The sequence below is a fragment of the Musca autumnalis genome, unplaced genomic scaffold (genome assembly GCF_047663935.1).
Source record: "Musca autumnalis isolate F117 unplaced genomic scaffold, ASM4766393v1 scaffold_1, whole genome shotgun sequence".
In the NCBI taxonomy this organism is placed as follows: Eukaryota; Metazoa; Arthropoda; class Insecta; order Diptera; family Muscidae; genus Musca; species Musca autumnalis.
In genome coordinates this window covers 297,398,682-297,404,681 of record NW_027411644.1, presented here as the reverse complement: position 1 = coordinate 297,404,681, position 6,000 = coordinate 297,398,682, and the positions used below count along the sequence as shown (strand labels likewise).

At 35.1% G+C, this 6,000-nt stretch overlaps 2 non-coding genes across 2 annotated transcripts; one reads left to right on the top strand and one right to left on the bottom strand.

Moving 5' to 3' along the window:
• The first annotated feature begins 2,691 nt into the window (after positions 1 to 2,691).
• TRNAK-CUU (transfer RNA lysine (anticodon CUU)) lies at positions 2,692 to 2,764 on the top strand. Its single transcript has one exon. It is a non-coding gene; the product is annotated as a tRNA-Lys (tRNA).
• Positions 2,765 to 4,492: 1,728 nt separating this feature from the next.
• Positions 4,493 to 4,565, bottom strand: TRNAK-CUU (transfer RNA lysine (anticodon CUU)). Its single transcript has one exon. It is a non-coding gene; the product is annotated as a tRNA-Lys (tRNA).
• Positions 4,566 to 6,000: the final 1,435 nt, after the last annotated feature.

Genomic DNA, 6,000 nt, shown 5'->3' with positions numbered 1-6,000 from the left:
CCAATATAGGTTCACGTTTTGGTATACCCCCCATATAACGGTACCATCCAATTTAAGGAATGTTAAGGACTTAAGCTATATTTTTCACCGAACTTGCTGAAACTTGACATTTGATATTGCCAAAGGCCACCAAACTTCTTGACTAAAAACTGTCAAAATAGGTCTACGTTTTTGTATAGCTCCTATATAACGATACCTCCCGATTTAAAGTATTTTGAGGTTTTTCGCTACATTTTTGACCGAATTAGCTGAAATTTGACATTTGAGGTTCTGAATGACCAAAAGACTTCTCCACTTAAAGTTGCCAATATAGGTCCACGTTTTGGTATAGCCCCCATATAAATTATTTTGAGGCTTTTAACTACATTTTCTGACCCAATGACCAAAAGGCTTCTCCACTAAAAATTGCTAAAATAGGTCACGTTTTGGTATAGCCAACACATAACGGTACCACCCAATTTAAGGTTTTTAAAAGACTTTAGCTATATTTTTTCCGCAACTTGACATTTGTGATTGACAAAAGCCACCAAACTTCTTGACTAAAAACTGTCAAAATAGGTCCACGTTTTGGTATAGCCTCCATATAACTGTACCTCCCGCTTTAAAGTATTTTGAGGCTTTTAGCTACATTTTCTGACCGAATTAGCTGAAATTTGACATTTGAGGTTCCCAATGACAAAAAACTTCTCCAGTAAAACTTGCCAAGATAGGTCCACTTTTTGGTATATCCTCCCGATTTGAGGTATTTTGAGTATTTTAGCTACATTTTCCGTCCAAATTGGAGTTTAAAGAGGTCAGAAAAACTTCTTCAAAAATTATGCATACGGTTTGTATAGGCCCCCTTACATATAACGGTACCACCCGATTTTAGGTATATTGCCGTTTTTATACCCTCAGCCTTTAGGCTAAAGAGGGTATTTACACTTTGATACGACCAAAAATGTGCCTCATCGAAATAATGGTTTTAGACCCCAAGTATGTTTGTACGATATCCGTTTTAGACAATTTTGAGTAGATCTAGCAATGTCCGTCCGTCTGTCTGTCTGTCTGGAAAAGGAAACCAATTATTCCATTTAGATTTAGAGTATTTTATGGTGAAGGGTATAAAAAGTTCGTCCCGGCCGAATTTAACAAGTTTTTACTTGTTAAGTAAGTAAAATTGTTAAAAATACAGGCAGTATCAGCCTGCTTCTATATGTCGAAAGGAAAATATGTGCGAATGAAACACGCCAAAACTTTTGTGGGTTTTTCAAATTTATTCTTTGCTTAAAAGCAAAGGTAAACAAATTTCGAAAACTTAAAGTTTGACCGTGTTCCATTCGTTTCGATATACAGAAATAGGCTGTTGACTTCAGTATTAGGTTTGTCCTTGTACTTTCTCAGTAAATATTACTCAGTAACTTCTTTTTAGAGAGTAAAGCATTTTATACTCTTTCAAAGGAAAAAATTAAAAAAGTAAAAAGACAACATTCAGTAAAAATTTCCAATTTGATTAATTTTTACGTTTATGATATTTGAATATATTAAACTTTTGACAACTGCCTAAAGCTACAAAATGTTACTGAACAAAATTCCTTCAGTAAAAATTATAAGTTCTCAGTAATTAAAATTTCAAAACAAGTTTCTCAATTCATTCTCTTTTACTGAACATTTGTGTAAACAAACAACATTCAGTAATTATTTGTAATAATTATTACAAATTATCGAGTACGCAGACACACTTATTGTATCAGTGAATGAAATTCAATAAGTGCACTATAGGCCTAATGACAAGTTTCTGAGACAAAAAGTATATTTTTCAAATCTTATATTTGAATAATGTAGTAACGGGATTAGACTGACAACGCTTCATGATCACATACCGGGCTGCCAAAAAACTAACATAACATCTAACATTGTACAATTTTATAATATTCAATCAAAAGAAAAACAAAATTGTTTCGCTCGACAATTCAACACCGATAACATAATTAACGCTTTTTCAAGATTGTGATTAATAAAGAAAATTCTTGATGTCTGACATTTCTCAAAAAGAAATAATATCCGTAATCATTGTGTCACGTTATGTTCACCGTACATTTACGTTTCAATAAAACACCCCTATAGTGTGTAGTACATTTTAGTCTTGATGTGTGTGTGTATGTTTCATATCATCAATGAACATGTGCATGACTCATTTAACTACCATGTGCAACTTATGTTTACGTTTTAGTTCATCGTATTTCGACTGGAAGGTTGGCATCTTCTGTAATCGTGCTTCTGCGAGGTCGGATTGTGGAATGGTCTGAGGCTGGGGGTTCTGTGTGGTGGATTTCCTCATGTTGACGGAACGTCCGCACTAAGCTTGCCGTCAATATGGGTGCCATGGAGGAGTCCGAGGCATTCAGGTTGGCTAAGGAGGGGTGTACCGGGCCAGGGGTGAAAACCAGCAGCCAAGAGTCCCCGCGGTAAGCAGTAGTGGGATAGCGTACCGGAGTGAGGTGCCATCGCCAGCCTAGCCAATATGATTGGACCACATTCTTTTTATTTAAAAAAAATATTTTTTTTAAGATTTATTTAGAAAAAAAAATATTTTTAAAATACGAAAAAATATATTTTTTTTAATTTTAAAATTTAATCGAAATTAATCATAAGCAATGAATTTATAATGGTCGTTTTCGAAATTGTGTAGTGATATGCAATACAATATATGCCCGGCTAGCTCAGTCGGTAGAGCATGAGACTCTTAATCTCAGGGTCGTGGGTTCGAGCCCCACGTTGGGCGCAGATTTTTTTTGTTTGTTTTAACGATTTTTTAATTTTTAATTAAATTTTAATTTTTATTTCATTTAGACCCAGCAAACCAATCGTAACGAAATCGGAACAAAATTCGGACGATACGTCTGATTTCGTTGACATCATTTCGGAACGAAATATCGGAGCGACACCGGATCAATTTCGGTCCGATTTCGTAACGAAATCTGAAGAAAATCCCTGGGAAATTCGGAAAGAAAATTTCTTTGCGACATTCGTTCCGAAATCGGTACAAAATCTGAACTATTTCCTCTCCGAAAAATCGTTTAGAAATCGGAACGAAATCTGAACGACTTTGCTTCCGAAATTGTTCAGACGTGTCGGACATCAGACATTTGGCTTGCTGGGGAGTTATGTTCAACTGAACGATCCGGCTCACACTCTCGTTCAATGGACTCCGGTAGTTTGTATTACAAAACTGCGCATACTTAATTTCACACGTTGATTTGTATAACGTTACTCATACCTTTTTGAACGAGGACAGTAAACGATGAACGAGATTGCCTAACTCTAATTTTAATACTATAAAATTTTTGAGACTCTTAATCTCAGGGTTCGAGCGCCACGTTGGGCGCAGATTTCTTTTTTTGTTTTAATTTTATTTTATTTAGAGTTATGTTCAATGGACTCCAGTAGTTTGTATTACAAAGTTGCGCATATTTAATTTTACACGTTGGTTGGTATGCACTGTGCGCCTTAAATAATTTATTATGTTTTCATGATTTTGCTTGGAACCCGCAAGTTCTATGGAAATGGGATTAGAGCAAATGTTGTAGCAGTAAAATTCTCTACAAGATAGGCCTTAATGTTATTTTCGTAGGTTATACAATTTTTGAGATATAGAAGTTCAAATTGGGACAATGCACTGACTCTATCGTCTCCTTACAGAATGTCATGAAAGGTGCACCTTAACTAACCTTACGTGAAAACCGCATACACCTGGGAAGTTTTTGCGGATTCTGAGACAGCAATGTTCATAGATGAGAAAAATGCAAAATCAAGAAAAAATCGCTGCAGGGATTTCGGAATAAATCGCGGTCAAAGATTACATTTCTAGGTTTATTTTATGTTTTCAGGATTTTGCTTGGTAGCGGTAAGCCGTTTCGCAATGGGACTGAAGAAAATGTTTTAGATGATTTTCACTGCTACAACATTTTCTTCAGTCATATTGCGAAACGGCTTACCGCTACCAAGCAAAATCCTGAAAACCTAAAAATGTGAACTTTGACCGCGATTTATTCCGAAATTCCTCTAGCGATTTTTTCTTACTTTTGGATTTTTCTCATCTATGAACATTGCTGTTTCAGTCCCAATCTGCGAAAACTTCCCAGATGTAAGGGGTTTTCACGTAAAGTTAGTTAAGGCGCAATAAATAAAGCCCTCAAAATTTTAACTTTGACCGCGATTTATTTGAAAATCGATACGGCGACTTTTTTCGCTTTTTGATTTTTCTCATCTATGAACATTGTAGTTTCAGAATCCGCAAAACCTTTCCAGGTGTAAGCACCTTTCATTTAAAATTAGTTAAGGTGCACCGTGCATACCAACCAACTAACGTGTAAATTTAAGTATGCGCAATTTTGTAATACAAACTACCGGAGTCCATTGAACGAGAGTGTAAGCCGGATCGTTCAATTGAACATAATTCTAAATAAAATAAAATTAAAAAAGAATTAAAACAAACAAAAAAAGTAATCTGCGCCCAACGTGGGGCTCGAACCCACGACCCTGAGATTAAGAGTCTCATGCTCTACCGACTGAGCTAGCCGGGCATATATTGCATTATATATCACTATACAATTTCGAAACGACCAATGAATTTATTTATATTCATTGTTTATGATAAATTTCGATTAAATTTTAAAATTAAAAAATATATATTTTTTCATATTTTAAATATATTTTTTTTTCTAAATAAATATTAATTAAAAAATTATTTTGTTTAATAAAAAGAATGTGGTCCAATCATATTGGCTAGGCTGGCGATGGCACCTCACTCCGGTACGCTATCCCACTACTGCTTACCGCGGGGACTCTTGGCTGCTGGTTTTCACCCCTGGCCCGGTACACCCCTCCTTAGCCAACCTGAATGCCTCGGACTCCTCCATGGCACCCATATTGACGGCAAGCTTAGTGCGGACGTTCCGTCAACATGAGGAAATCCACCACACAGAACCCCCAGCCTCAGACCATTCCACAATCCGACCTCGCAGAAGCACGATTACAGAAGATGCCAACCTTCCAGTCGAAATACGATGAACTAAAACGTAAACATAAGTTGCACATGGTAGTTAAATGAGTCATGCACATGTTCATTGATGATATGAAACATACACACACACATCAAGACTAAAATGTATACACTTTAAGGGTGTTTTATTGAAACGTAAATGTACGGTGAACATGACGTGACGCAAGAATTTTATGGGCAATTAGTCTAATTTTTTTAATTATTAATCACAATCTTGAAAAAGCGTTAATTATGTTATCAGTGTTTAATTGTCGAGCGAAACAGTTTTGTTCTTCTTTTGATTGAATATTATAAAATTTTACAATGTTAGATGTAATATCTTTGACAGCCCGGTATGTGATCATGAAGCGTTGTCAGGTTGAAATGTTTTTTTTTTATTAAGTGGTCCAAAGTGTCAAGAATCTAATCCCGTTACTAATTTATTCAAATATAAGACTTGAAAAATAGAATTTTTGCCTCAGAAACTTGTCATTGGGCCTATAGTGCACTTATTGAATTTCATTCACTGATACAATACTGAAGTTAGCCTATTTCTGTATATTGAAACGAATGAAACACGCTCAAATTTTACAGCCAGTTTCTGTATGTCGAAAGAAGAATGTATGCGAATGAAACACGAACTTTAGTTTTCAAAATAATTTTACCTTTGCTTTTGCTTCAAAACAAAAAACAAATTTGAAAAACACACAATAGTTTGGACGTAAAAAACAAATTTGAAAAACACACAAGAGTTTGGACGTGTTTCTTTAGCACAAATTCTTTTTTCGACATACAGAAACAGGCTGTTAGTTTCCGAAATATTTTTACCTTTTCTTCAAAACAAAAAATAAATTTGAAAAACACTGAAACAGGCTGTAAATGTTTAAAAATGTTACTTACTTAACAAGTATAAAAGGGTAAAGTTCGGCCGCGACGAACTTTTTATACCCTTCACCATAAAATATTCTAAACCTAAA